General features: G+C 42.4%; 1 protein-coding gene across 5 annotated transcripts in view; it reads left to right on the forward strand.

Moving 5' to 3' along the window:
• Window positions 1–14,836, forward strand: part of KCNE2 (potassium voltage-gated channel subfamily E regulatory subunit 2) — a 113,174-nt gene that overhangs the window by 39,413 nt on the left and 58,925 nt on the right. Inside the window, exon 3 of one of the 5 annotated variants that reach the window (XM_080604138.1) lies at window positions 11,455–11,602. The exons of the other annotated variants lie outside the window; for them this stretch is intronic. The gene's annotated coding sequence lies outside the window, so the exon portion shown is untranslated. The remainder of the gene's footprint in view (window positions 1–11,454; window positions 11,603–14,836) is intronic. 5 annotated transcript variants of the gene reach the window in all.

Below are 14,836 nucleotides of genomic sequence, written 5' to 3' on the forward strand. Positions count from 1 at the left end.
CATTGTAGAAAGCACAATATGTACATTTAGGAGGAGACAAGATCAAGCTGCCCATTGTAATAATAGAACCTCCTCTTTTATTGAAAATCTGTATTTTGCTTTCCTCTAGCACTGCAGTTCCTCCAGTCCCGCACAATGAAGGAAAAATTATTGGCATGGCAAATTCATTGAGTAACTCCTTTGATACACTAGCATGAACACCACACGGCTAAGAAAATGTGTTTGTATCTCACATAATCCCTCTCACATCCTTTCACAATAGTTTTTACTGCTTAGTGAGCATATAAAACAGATTTTCTTACTGTTCCTAGTTAAACATGAATCGTAGAAAGGGAATTAGCGCCTTTTGGGGGCATTTATGAATTCAGACCTACCCCTTCATCTGTCAGTAGATGTATTTCCCATAGTATTTCCTTACCTCTCTTAAGTTGTCAGTTCTGTTCATGTCTGACTTGGCTAACTTCACTGCATAGTGAGGGGTCTTGTTTCTGAGAGCTTGCCTGAGACCCTCTAAAAGCTTGAAATGGAGGGCACTGAAGGAGAACTTAGTTGTCCTAGTTGTGAGCCATAGGGTGATCGTGAAATATGAATGGCAGTGAAACACTGAAGTTAGTTCTGGTTGAGCTTTGTTCTGCCAGAACCAACACCTGATTGTTTAGGGTCATTCAGGAACCACCACAGCTGCTTGTGATGTGCAGGGCAGATATACCCCTTGTCTCTAACACCTCTCTTTAATTTTGCCTTTGTTTTTGCTTGATATTATGCCAGTTCCATATGCTGCTGGTGTCACCTGCTTGAGGAACATCCCCAGGTGACCACAGCTGGGACCTAAGCTAGACACTGAGAAAATTTCTCTGACATATAAACGTGGCTGTGAACTTCTGTGCCCTAATTTAAAGCTAGGGCCTAGGGATCCCATGCAGAAGCCATTTGGAGTAAAGATGCTATCGTCTTTTTCTCTCAAACTCATGTTTTGAAGCTATCACCCATTCTGAGATGCAGAGGAAGGAGGTCAGAACTGTGGTTTCCCAGCCAGCCACATTGTAGGAGAAGCCAGTTTGCCCAGACTTGTTCAGAACACCAAGCAGACAACAAGAGCTTCATGCTTGCTGCTTTTGATCAATGCTCTTTAAGCTCTAAATGTGGCATGCACCCTTTTCAGCCTGGCAGGCCGAAATAACCTTAAGCTGCTCAGTAAGCTGTAGCTTGCAATATCCAGAACAATCCCTCATACTCATGGAGAGCTCTTGGGCTGCTCATGCGTTACTCAGCCTGTGCATCTGGGCATGTCCATGTGTCCCAAGCAGCATCCAGAAATGGAGGAAGCTGCCATGAAATAGCTGCCTTTGGTCTACTTCTGCTGGAGCAGACTGTGAGAAGTATTCTCGTGGCAGAGGCCTGTGTTGGCTTCCCTCTTTCTCCTGAGAGCCTCTTGGAGTCAGCACCCGGGTGCGGTTGTAAGCCAGATGAATTTATCTGGCAGTGGTGGTAGCCCAAGAGATTTCGTGGAGGCTCTGTGCCCCATGTGTCCCCAGTAAGATGTGGTGGGAAAGGCTAGCTAATACCCCAGAAAGGAGCCATGTAAATCTCCCAGGAGCTGGCCGTGAATGTTAAGAATTGTTCTGGCAGGCCATAGATCTTCGTATTCCTCTACTGATACCCTTGGTTGCCTTGGATTTCAAACCTGCAATGCCAACAATGTGGGCGAAAAAATACTCCTCCTGGATAAATTTGGTGTGTGTTGACTATTGCTTGGCAATATTTGCCAGTGGGACAATCACCAAAAACTAATGCCTGTCTCGACATCCCAGTTCTGAGGCAATTTCCTTAGATGCAGCATAACAACCTCCTCCAGTAAAGTGTCTCACTCCACCTCTGTTCATGCAGTTTGACCCAGCTTTAAGCCATTTCTGGCATGGTACCTGGAGAGTCTTTGAAAAATCTCTTGACTTGAAATCACATTTAGTATCTACATTAACCATGTTAAACAAGATGGCAAATGTTTGGGTCTTCTCAGGTTTCTTTTTCTGAAAGGAACCCAGAACTGAGAATTTCTTGTGGTCCAAGGAACATATTTTCCACATCTATAAATTTCACACAAGAAGTGGAGCACTCATGTAGCAGCACAAGTTTTGTTCCCCACAAGTTCTCAGTGGTGGTTTTGCATCCATAATTAAGATGTCTGTTGCTACCACATAACTTGTTATATTATCTGCTAATGACCCAAGTGTTTCATTTTTCTGACATGGAGCTCAAGGATATCAGCATTATTCCTTACAGAAGGCAAGAAACCGCGTGTGAGGCCTCAGAAATATGTGGGATTTGCCTCTCAGTAAGGCCTGTATTCAAAAGCTAAGATGGGCTAGAAAAGGGGAAGGAAAAAAACCGCTTTCCTATGTTGTTGTTAGGACCATAAATCAGAGTGACTGAATCATAGGGCTGAGAAAAGCTGCTGTTCCCTATTGACCCGGGTGGGTGGTAGTCTGAGATTTGGGTGAGACTGGCCGAGGTGCTTCCTTTGGTGACAAAGCTGTGAACAGATTCACAGTGGCCATGAGCAGCAGGGTTGAATCTCAATTAGCAGTGGTCAAAAAGGACAGCAGGAAATACTAAAACTAATAAATAAGTATTTAACTAATAAATAAGTATTTAGCTAATATGTAAGTATTCCTTTGTCTATTTCTTCCACGTCTTGGAAGCATTTATCACAGGGGGAATATGTGCATCTAACTTCTCAAAGCAGACTTGCTTTCTGCTATATTGCCTCTGACATGGTCTGTGAGCATTTAGGTACCATTCCTGCCATAATGTTGTGAGTTGGATCTGCTCCCAGGGTTACTTCTTGCATTTTCAAGAGTTGGTTGTTGGCTAAAGGCTTTCTCTGGGAAATGTGTCTTGCAGTCTGGGAGCCTTTCAGCTAACCCCCCCTGGGCAATAGGTATTTTTCTTGCGTGGAGATCTGGAAATGTGTTCAAGTGTATGTTCCTTGATTTGTAGCACAATGCTCAGTGCCAAGTTCTGCATGCTTTTCTTGTCTCAAGCTGTTACATGTTGCTCTCTAAGGGTTTGGACTAATGTTAGTTTTTAATTCCCCCTCCTTTTTTTGTTTTCTTTCTCTCTTTCTCTCTCTCTCTCTCCCTAACCTGGAAGCACAACAAAATGGTTAGGAATATTCCAGACCTTTTTTGTTGATGTTGTTTAGTTACAAAGTCTCTGCACATACAGTTTCAATACAAAAGATTTTCAAGTAATTGGTGATTAAGTCAAGAGCTGATTTATACATTTAGCCACCTGGGCTAGATATTGGCAGCAGCAGCTAATTGGGAGATTGCAAGGATATGACAAATACTATAGAGAGGTCATCTGCCTACTAAAGTCAACTCAAATTATAGTAACAGCAAATGATTAAATCGTAGCTTGCTTTCTAGACATGAATCCCACTCTGGCTTGGTATTCATGTAGTATTTGCCTGGCTTTTTACTTTCAATGGTTTATAAACTTTCTTTTCCTTCCTTGAATTATCTGCTATTTTTCCAGGACTCTCAAAGCAACCAAAAAACTGTAAGGACTTTTCTGTTTGTTTGTTTGTTTCCTTGCTTGTTTGTTTGTTATTTCACATTTTTAGGCCTGTCTGACTGTAGCTGAAGAATCCAGGGTCAGTCGTATTTTCTCTGGAATGCTACACCCCTTTGATGAAACCTGTTATGGGTAATTCAAGCTACAATATAGGAACAAGGACATATTAATTACTTAAAGTTCTACTAAAGTAGAGCAACTTATCAAGCCCTGCCCACGTGTTCTTTCTTGCCCTGATAAACAGGGGGTGGTTTCCCTGTACCTCAGTGGAGATGGGGCTAAATGACCTATGCTGGCTATGGAGGAAGCTTGGTGTGTGTGCACAGTGTGTTACCAGACCAGCTGGAGATGCACACCTGAGTTTACATCTTGGTGACTGTTCCTGTTCATGTCCCCCCAGGTATTTTTGGGACCACCCTTTTCCCTGTTTCCTGCTCCTTCTTCCCACGCAGGCATCATGTGGCTGGGATCAGTGTCTTGGCCAGCTGTGGAGATCTTGTTTCTGGGCTGAGCCTTCCCTCCTCCCACCCCCTCTCATCTTCACCACCACCTCATCTGTGTTGGCATCCTCAGGCTTTTCTGTGTCTCCTGTGTCTGAGGAGCTGACTTTCCTTGGTTTCCTTCCCACTCAGACCACGAGCTACCTTCCTTGCCTTCCCTGCAGAGCAGTGCTGTTGGGTTTGCTCTGACATCTCCCCTTCTCTCTGCCCAGGAGGGTGGGTGCTCTCTGAGGGAATGTGGTGGATGTCCTGGCCCAGCCGGGACAGTGCCCTACAGATGCGCTGCTGCCACCTCAGGAAAATCCATGCATCGCTCCATCTCCTTTGTTCAAGGGCTTTTCTTTTACAGCCATCCTGACAGAAAAGCAACAGCTTTCTCTGTGCTGTAAACCCACTGAACTAGCAATAACTCTTTTATAGTTTTGCTGCCCTTGCTCTTAACAGAGAAGTGTTAAGTGTCTGTATATTCTTACTTGGCTGCTGGCCACCCTTTCAAATTCTGGTGCAGTTTTTCTCCTGATATCAGGGCTTCTCCTTGTAAAAACATACCAGGTATATTGTGATAGCCTGGGTATGTTGGAATAGCCTTAAATTTTGTAATCACTATGACTTTTTAGGGTACTCTAGCCTTTGTTAATGGACTTATTGTTTCTTTCCATTGCAGCTGTCTCTCTTTAATATCTGCCAGTTGCCAGTCAGCCCTGTGCAACTCTCCAGCACCGACAGGAATTTGTTAGGTATTTGCTGGATTGGACTGAGAGGGAGGAACAGGAATGGTTGACAAGAGGGACATGCAGGATGCAAGGGACAGGCAGGAGAACCTGAAGTAGGTGGGTGGCCTGGAAGCTGCCTCTGATGGGGTAGGAGCCTAGCGTGGGAGAGAAAATATTTTGCTTGATTGTTTGTCTGTGCTGCCTGCTGATATTTTGGACGAGTCACTGAATATCTTCTCATGGTAGCAGTATGGTATGTGGGCCTACATGCAGCAGAGAGTGTGGGGAGGCAACTGACCTCTGAAATTGAGAAGGTCAGCCAGTGGAGGAAAAACAAGACCACTGTACTCCCTTCTAATATGGACGTAGATCCATGTGGGCCAACCCAGCCTTATATATCTCTGAGACTATCAGGTGGTCCCAGTGCTGCCTTCTGTCACTGAGGATATGGCTAGCAGTACAGATACAGGCTAGTACTACTAGTATGGGTAGTAGTACAGGTTTGGCAGGGCCATTGGGAATAGCTCAATAACCCCATTTTTTGTGAGAAAAGCCCAGGCAATTTATGAACCTTTCGGCATTGAGGAGGCCTGTTCACAGCCTTAGGGGAAGGACAGACATTTTCAAAAGCCTGGAGGTAACTCTGGATATGTATTATCAAATGGATGGGGTGATTCCATGGAGATCATGACAAGTCCAGCTGGACATGAGGCCCATCCCTGTTTCCCAAGCTTATGACCAGGGACTCAAGGAGAGGTAGAGCTTAAAGGGAAGAGGATCATGCTGGCTCAGTAAAAGTGGTAGCTCTGTCTTCCATGTCCAGATAAGTTTGAAGTTCTGGGGTCTTCATTTTCATTTCAAAAGTGACACTGTTTGACTACCCTGCTGCAGAGCTTTAATAAGATTGTAGGTGGGATTTAGAGTCTCTGCTGACTCACCTTGCAGAATCAACAGAAGAAAGGATCCATCAATGTACTGCTAACAGCACTGTCCACTTCCCCTTGACTTACACCTTGTACAGGGAGCTTGTGGCAAGCAAGAACCAAGTTGGCTTTGGCATGTTCCCTGCATCTCAGCGTGCCGAATCAAAGCACCCCCAGTGCTGCGTAGGGGCTGCTGCGAGGTTGGGTGAAGTAGTGCTTGGTTTTCATTAGCCAGCCAGTTTGTCAACCATTTATACTGTCTTGTTTCTTTTGTGTATTAGCTGATGGTTTAGCTGGTCTGGCAGATAAACAGGAAATAAATGAGTAGTGACAGTCCCTCATGCACAAAGTATTGATCCATCTGTCCCATTTAACATAGCACGGAAGATGACAAACATTATAGCAGCTCACCTTCATTCTTAGATAGCAAAGGGATATTTCTGCTTATCCAGTGATGCAAAAGATCTCAGGAGATAAATATTTATTCTTATGATCAGGGTTCGCTGTTAAACATGGGTATTGCTTGCAATAAACTGAACTCTTTATTCTTTTGCTTGAGCTTCATGTACTTATTTTAGGCCTTTGTTATTGAGACATTGACAATTTTAGTAGTGTTAAATATGTTCAGTTAACACTATGTATGAATGTGAGTATCTCATGCTTTCAAAATTCAGTTCTTAAAGGGACGTGTACATAAACAAATGCATACAGTGGAAAACAGTGAAGGAGAAGGATGTGAAAACTAGCTTCACTTCTGTTGCTAAGATCTGTATGCAGTGGAAGTGTTGGCCTCTCTAATTTATTGGTACCTGGAAATCTCACGCAAGAGATTATCTATGTGACTTTCATGATCTCTCCTATTCCAAAATAGATGCACTGGACTGTTGCAATGCAACTAGAAGTGATAAATTTGTGCATCACTCTGACTAATTCTTTGGCCAGAAGGACAAAGGGACTTAGGATGGAAGCACTTCAAAACATGAGTCACCCAAAAATGGTGATGATTTTCTCTTCATTCCATGCAGGATCTACTTTCTACTAGAAAGCACAAACATGGAACCCATAGACCTGTATCTACAAGAATTCTTCTTTGCTGGTTCTAATGGTTGTGTTTTTCCAATACCAGGTGTTCGAATATTACTGGATTTTATCCAGTGTTTTTGGAATATTTGAAAACTAGTAAATTTCCATCATACTGAAATAGTTGTGATATAACTGAAATTCATTGATTTGGTTGACCAGCTCTAACAACAACAACAATAAAAATCTTGGTTCTATCTGGGTAGTCCAAGTTAATCTGATGGAAGCCATGCAGTGAACATGTTATAAGACAAGAAAAAAATAGTACTAATATTCCTCATCTCTGTCAGGATTCGAGGAAGAAATCACTTAAGTGATCCAGGCCCTCAACTGAAGAAGCTTGTATTGGAATAGCTCATAAGGAGACAAGGTTGTAGAGCCAGATACCATGAAATTCAAAATCGTTTTGCTCCCAGTTGCAGTGATTAGAAGAGGACTGGAAGTTTCTTCCCACAGTTGCTTTCAGGGTTGGCTGGCCCATGGACAAGACCTGTGTGATCCAAAGCCTGATGGTTGAGTTACTGGCTTGGCATGCAGGAAATCTGGTTTCAAGTCCCTGCTTTGCCTGAAGCAGCGCTGACGTTTTTCATTCCAGACCTTTACTGCACTTCAATCTGGGTGACTTGAATTTAGGACTCCATGTGCCAAACACAGTACCACAACCATCAGGGTATGGAACATTCGTCTTGAAATGGAAACATTTCCATTAAAACTGTAGCATTGCTGACAAAGCGACCTACTTAGATGAAATGGCATTCGCTTGTTGAAGGTCATTCCTTAGATGAAATGACTTTCTTGAGAACAGAACCATTCAGGAGTTGGTGCTCGCTAAAATACAAATGCACTCTGGTCATACCCTTTGCCCTGCTGGAAGCTGTGAAGAGAGTGAAGACCCAGGTGGGAAGAGCTCTTTACACTGAGATCATCCATGGCCCAGGATAATTTTTTAAGAGGACAAGCAACAAGCAACTATGAGTCGAGTGATCATCTGTTTCTAGATCCAGTCCATTAACAAAGCCTTCCCTTTGAACAAAGGAACAGGCCGCCTCACTGTTTATAGCTGTGCAGGCTGGCCAACCTGCAATAGGGTAGCCTACTAAAGTGGCAGATAGATGAAATTGAAACAAAGCTATTTTGTGGTGAAATTCATTAGTACAACTTGTCTGTCCTAAGAGTAAATCATCTCTGGACAGATCCTGAAGTCCTGTCTCAGTGTGTTTTGGTTCAGCCCTTAATGAGGCAAAACTGCTGTTGAAGCCAAGATCATTTTCTTCTCTCAATGGAAAACTGCAATGATGTCAGGACTTGGCCTGATAAAATAATGATGATTCTGTACATCAGACCTTTTACAAGCACTGTTTATATGATGATCTCAATCTATTGAAAAGATGTTAATCAAGCTTTAGTACCTGTGTTTGAGCTGGATGGCATGCAGACATTTTTGCAAACTAAGGTAGAAGGAAGCAAAGGGATACATCTGTGGCCACGTTGTATGCTGATGACATTTCAGTCATTTTTGCCAGTGGTTGGTCTATTGGCTTCAGTTGGCTCTCCTCAGTATTGGAAAGCCAAGGAAAAAATGTGAGAAGGTGTATATATATGTATTTATACATAAAGTGGTGGCTCAGCATATCCATGTACAGATGGATTTCAGAGAAAAAATGAAATGATTCAAAGGGCCAATTTTAACTTTGCTAAAAGCAGCTAAATGATGCCCCTGCCCTACATTAAACTATGCTGCGATCAAAGAGGGCAGATGCCAAGTACTTGTGGTTTTACAGTTTTCAAATAAATATTGCTCAACCTCATAAAAAAGAACATGAGAACAGCGAGTGGATTTTTCCTTTTTTTGAATTTTTATTTCTTTATTTTCAGTATGCTTTACAGGTATAGGGGATATTGCTGCTGTTCCTTCTCAGGGTTTCTGCACCACATTCAGCTGTGAATGCCACTTGACCTCAAATCCAGTTAATTTAGATTGGCATGCTCAATCACAAAATGTTTTATGGGCTGGCAGATAGAGAGCCCTGGCAGATCTGCCATGGAGCTGCAAAGTTCCATACCCAGCTGAAACTTTTTTTAATTCAACACTGTCATTTTTAAATAACAGTGCAATTGCAAAACAAATTGGCAGGTACTTATGAACTGAATACTGCCTGGGGCTCTGTCTTTTCATTTTGCTGACCAGTGTGTCTGGTCTTCAATTTAGAAAAGCACACAGTAGTTAAAAAGCACTAGTGAAACCTTGTAATGCAGAGCTAACCGCATTGTTCATGGAGCAGGAGATGCCTACTCTGACTTGTTGATCCTTACAAACTGGTTAGCTTCATGGTGGTGGAGGGCAACGTTTAAAAATAAAAACACTCCAAAGTGTCTATCTATTATAGTCACTAGCTGAGCATGAACCTTTTTGCAAAAGTTTAAGCTTTCTGCCCCAGGTCTTTCATGGAGCTTCAAGGAATTTTGGAATATTGGAACTGGAAGGGTGTTGTTGGGTAACTGACTCCGAGTGCTCTACTATCTTGCTCAACTACCTCATACTATGTCTTTCCTGGACAGTAGATTGCATTAGATAGATACATGTGGGCCATCTCCTATAAATCAACATGGCTTTTCTGAAGCTGATCTTTGAAGTTCCAGTTTTTGATGTGTGGCTTTGTAAAACTCCTTGCTTCTTTACCTATGCGTTTGCATTGCTGTCTCCCTAAGTGTTATAACCAGAGGTTGAATAGGATGTTTAAAACAAATAGAGGCATTCAAGTTATCTCACAAAGTCCTGCATCACCACTGCATGAAGCCCTAAAATTGTCAACCTACTAGCAATCCGTCTACAAACTGGTCAGCTTATCTGCCTGTAAGGCAAAGTTTTGTGTAATGATATAACCCAACTGACAAAAATTGTGCTCAAGGTATGCTTTGATGACCGAATGAAGGATACAGCTTTCATAGATGGATGTCTTCAGTTTTTTGATTTTTAGGTAAGGAAGGACCCAGAAAGGACCAATAATAGCATCTTTGAAGGCATTTCAATTGCCGTAAGCCAGGATGATCCGGATACTGGTCTACCAAAAACCAGAATACCTCAAAAGGAGGTAATGTCTAAACATTAAGCCTGAGCTACTTTCACAGACCTTGTGGTCACGTGTCATATGGTGTGGGCCCGAACTGTACTCTGTTTAGTATGCATCTGCTGTTCACACCATTTACCAGGGCGCCACAGAACAGAGAGTGTCTTACAGACTCCATGAGCATCTCCAGTCACAGGATTGTGTGAGTTACATTACTGAGATGTGACATTGAGCTGGCTGATATCTTTGATTGCTTAGATAATTCAGCCACTTCTTCAAGGGAGATATACCCAGGACATTTACCAACACCTGTCTTTCCTAGTTAAAACTGAAGTAAAAGCTGTTTTAGTCACTGGGCCACTGATGTTATAAGTGATCGATTTCTGAAGATCATCTGGAAACTTGAGTCTGCCACTCTGCAGAATGGAGAGGGGAGCATAAAGATGTTTTCCTCAAAAATGTTTCAAATACAGCACTGGGTACTCTACCTGAGGACAGCAGAGTCGAGGATAACAGACAGAGTCTGCCATCTAAGAGCAGCCAAGCACATTTAGAAAACATTGTGAGAGTTCCCTCTTCCTAATTCACAGCATTTCTACAAGCAGTGAAGAATCTAATCAGAATACAGGATACTTCAGCATGTTTGAAAGTCCCTAGCACTTGCTGCTGGTGTCTATATTTATTCCTAAAAAATAAATGGGATAAGATATTTCTTCTATTCCAAAAAAAAATCCCTTTGTACATCCATCTGGAGCGTATATGTCTCCAAGACTACTGATTTTTCAGAAGGGCCTTGCTTACTCTAAAAGTCAATTACAATTAAAATATAAATTGAGACAAGCAGAATCATTAGTTCTGCCTCAGAAAAATGGCCTCCATAGTCATGAGAAAAGGAACTCATTTGGAAAGGAGACAAATATAGAGTTTCCTGACATAAAAATCCATGGGAATAGGAGATATACCAGACAAAAAGATTCTAGTCTTTATCTTTTAGCAGAGCGGAAGAGTTTATGAGAATATTTGTGCAAGATTTTTTTTTGGCTAAGTGTGTAGGATGTTGAGGTTTTGGTCACCTGGTGTGTACTTGTCATTTTGCCAGCACTGAAAGAAATATCTGCATATACTTTAAAGTAGCTTCTTCATTAATACAGCTATGCTGGTCCCTGTAATCATGAAAGTTTATGCAGTATGTTATGACTCTAAGAAAAGTTAAGGAACCCATTGCTTTTTAAGGCAAAATCTTTTGTTTCATGGCTTTCTCAGAAATGTGAATCATCTAGCATTGGGTGAGTCTTTTGGTCAGTTGTCTCTGCACATTGACCAGTTCAGTTGATTTATGGCCACATGAACCCTTTTTGAAATTTCTGGCTAAGCGCCATAAAAGTTCTAAAACAATCTTAGAGGTTTTGAGTCCTTCTCCTTCTCCTCTAGGGAAGGGAAGCTTGTGGTTATTCTGGGAAAGCCTATGGTTTTCTTTTCTCTCTCAAGGGGGTAGAGATGTCTTCCAAACCTAGTATTGAGACAAAGGGCCAAAAGACTACCTCAGGAAAGAAGATGCAACTTGGAGGCTGATCTGCATTTTCTCTCTCCAAAGCTTTTTGAAGGAGAAGATACGAAGCTGTGAATATATGGAACTCTGTCACCTAGACACTCTCTTTCGTTTACAAGGATCTTTCTTGCAAGAGAAATGATAGAAGCTAGCAAAGTCATTCCAGTGCACCCACACTGAGTTGGTGGAAGAGGTATGTCAATACTAAATGTATTATTTGGAAGCTTCTCTGGATGCTTCTTTCTTTTCTGTGGAGAGGAAGGCCCTAGCACTGTTTGGTCCTATCTGTTTTTTCCCCTTAATTGGCTTCAAGAAAATTTATCAATCATTTCTGCCCAAGCAACATGCTAACACATATTTAAACACAATTCTGTTCTGAGAGCAGGCTGGTGCTTGCTGGCAAGGTAGGATATAGAAATGTTCCATGGCTCTCATTTTTGAGCTTTTTTTTCCCCACATTACTCTGGTATTCCCAACAACCCCCTCATTCTTCTCTCTAGTGCATCTCACGTGTCAAGCATATCGGCATACACTAGAATTCTAGTTTTTGTGAGTGTCTCCCTCAAAAGCCTAGACACCACATGCATTCATTACGTTCCCCATCGGACACGGGGTGAAGCTCTCAAGAAAGCCCAGTTTTGCAGCAGTCGGGTTCTGTTGCCTGGTCCAATCATGCAATGAAGCAGTTGCTTCCCTGTGCTTTGAAAACAGCAGTCAAAATGTTCTTGTGGCTGCTCCCCTAATAGGCTCAAATTACCTCTAACGGTAAAGAACTGTTTCTCCTGTTTTGTTGATGCTTTGACAGCAAGTGATGTGCTGAAAAAGAGTGAGACTACTTGTGCTTTTGAGAGCATTTCTGAGAAGGTTAATTGCTTTGCTGATCTGAGGCTTTAGGGATAATGCAAAGACAGGGACTATCCTGTAAACAAGGGATCAGATTGCTCTTATGGAATCTCTTTTACGAACTGGAAAGCTTGGCCGCATTTGAAAAAAGTGAGAAACATAAGAAAAGCAACAAATACCCAGATCTTAGCAAAAGTACTGTTGTTACTGAGGTTGTACACTTAGCTGTAGGTTGGGTCAGTGGCTCCCTTCTGGCCAGATCATGCAGAAGTGCTAGTACTAAATCACTAGTATGCAAGACTAGCGTTAGCCTCATGGTATCTTAATGCAGAAAGAAAATTCTATGTCCTGTGTAACACAGACTAAATGATCCTGATCTTCTCTTCCATTCTTAAAATCCAAGGCACTGACCTTCTCAAATGCATGACTCATCTATTGCCAAGAAGGTGAAAGTCCAGCTATTAATGAGTTGCTTTATTGTATACTGCCTTCAAAGCCAGGCCTCTGCAATCAGCTCAGCTGAACGCTTTGGATCTCTTCCCACCACTTGATCCTAATCATGAGCCTGCACCTGGTCCAGCTTTCTGTTTGGGACAATATGTTAAAAATTTATTGTTGCACTTCTTTTTTTTTTTTTTTCCTTTTAATTGACTTTTTCTTCCCCTCTAAGTTAAATGAATGCTTTATAGGATGAGAACTGAACAATGTCAATGGAATGAATTGTGGGGAGAGCCAGAGGAACCACTCATATTCAGGAGAAAGTAGGAGTATCCAGCTGTATCCTGCTTGCCTACTTTGATGTCTTTGGCTGAGAGAGTGATGCGTGGTTCAGACCACCTACTCTCCAGGCCACGGCTCCCAAGGCGGTCAAAGGGGAGAAGAAATTGTGAAGCCAGCGCAGCACACCTGTAGCATGCCTCCTGCATCCTTCTTCACCAACTGCACAGGGAGCTCGTGTCTGGCAGCCCTGAGCACTGTGTGGTTTCATGTGTTTGTCCCTTGCTTGATCTTAAGCACTGTAGTGTGGGCCTGCGTCCACCTGAGGCACCGCAGGATGCACTTTGAGTGCATCTTGATGTGAGAAAGCTGTTTGTGTTTGTCTCACCATTTCTGAATAGGAAAAAATGATGTGTTTGCTTTGTCTACAAGCATTAGGCAGTGTCAGGACACTCTCCATCTGGCCCAGAGGGACCAGCTCTGGAGATGAATATGTCTGAGGTAAATCCAGCACTTCAGCTTTCCATAGACTATCTTAGGGTGTTCATGTTGCTTTGTATTAAACACTTTTTTTTTTTCTTTTTCCCAAATGGGAAAGGCATTAGGAGGCGTGGGGAGGTTCAGAAAGCACAGCACTTTGGATGTGATGCTCACTTTATTTATTCCTTAGACTTTGGAAGTCAATGGGGACTTAGACTTCTGTCTTAAGCACCTCCGTGTAAGTGACAGAGAAGCTGCTGTAAAAACGGTGGGCATGAAAGAAACCCATAGTCAAAGGCAGCTTATCTGCAAGGGCCTGCCCAGCTGCTGGTTATCATCCATGTTGCATCTGGTTTTTCACAGTACATCTGTTTAGCATAAATAACCTTTTTTATTGGTGTCCTATGGTACATCCAAACAATGAACAGAAGAAAAAAGAGAAACTGTAAATAAATTTTACAATGTCAGTAAGAGCATTCACATTAAGGGAAACTATTTTGAGTGAATGCCAGTTCTTAATAAATTGCTATTATTCTGGTGTTTTTACAAAGACCACAAAGAAAAAAAGGAGAAAAAAAAACCAACAGAAATTGTTGAAAAATGGAAACACTGAATGTCACTGCTCAATCACTCCTTTTAATCATAAATATTTCTAGGCTGTTCTCCTAGCAAATGAGGTGCCAATATATTTCTTTTTTTTTTTTTCTTTCTTTTTTTTTTTTTCTTTTGGTGTCTATCTGAAAGCCAGTGGCATAAAACAAGACCATGAGTCATCTGGCTGAGTTCCCTTTCCTGAATGCTCCCTGGGCGGCTGTGTTTCAACCCACGTTACCAGCCCTTGGTCTGAGCAGGCTTCCTGGCACCTTGGGGCTCACCTGCACAGCCCAGTGCTCTGCAAAGCTGCCTGCAGCGACTCCAAACCCACAAGTTCAGCCCCCAGTAGCAGGTGAACCCTTGTCACCCCCACTTGATGGGCCGTGCTAAAGAGCAGCAACACTTCTTAAGACTACATGTTTTGTAAAGAAGGATGTCCACAGTCTTAATTCATAGTTATCGATTCATTTTCTGGTGTAATTTCTCAGAAATGGGTCCTTACAGTACACTTAATCCCTGAGGAACACTGTTTGTTTTTGTAGCGATCAGGCTATTTTATGTGTGCGCGTTTTACAGCCCCTGTGTGTGTCACTCAGTTAATTCATTTCTGCAGGGATTATGAGAAGCTGTTGTTTTTTTTCCTGGGGTTTCCCCACCTGGAGGATCCCTTCGCTGATAAAAGCCATGGACACCACAGGAGTAGGGTATGTAGCGTGGGGCTGTTCTGGAAATCTTACATTAGAAATATGGATACCCCACCTGGTGTTGGAAAATCAAGTGTTAGGCTGCCCAT

The sequence above is a fragment of the Anser brachyrhynchus genome (genome assembly GCF_964034855.1).
Source record: "Anser brachyrhynchus genome assembly, chromosome: 1".
NCBI lineage: Eukaryota > Metazoa > Chordata > Aves > Anseriformes > Anatidae > Anser > Anser brachyrhynchus.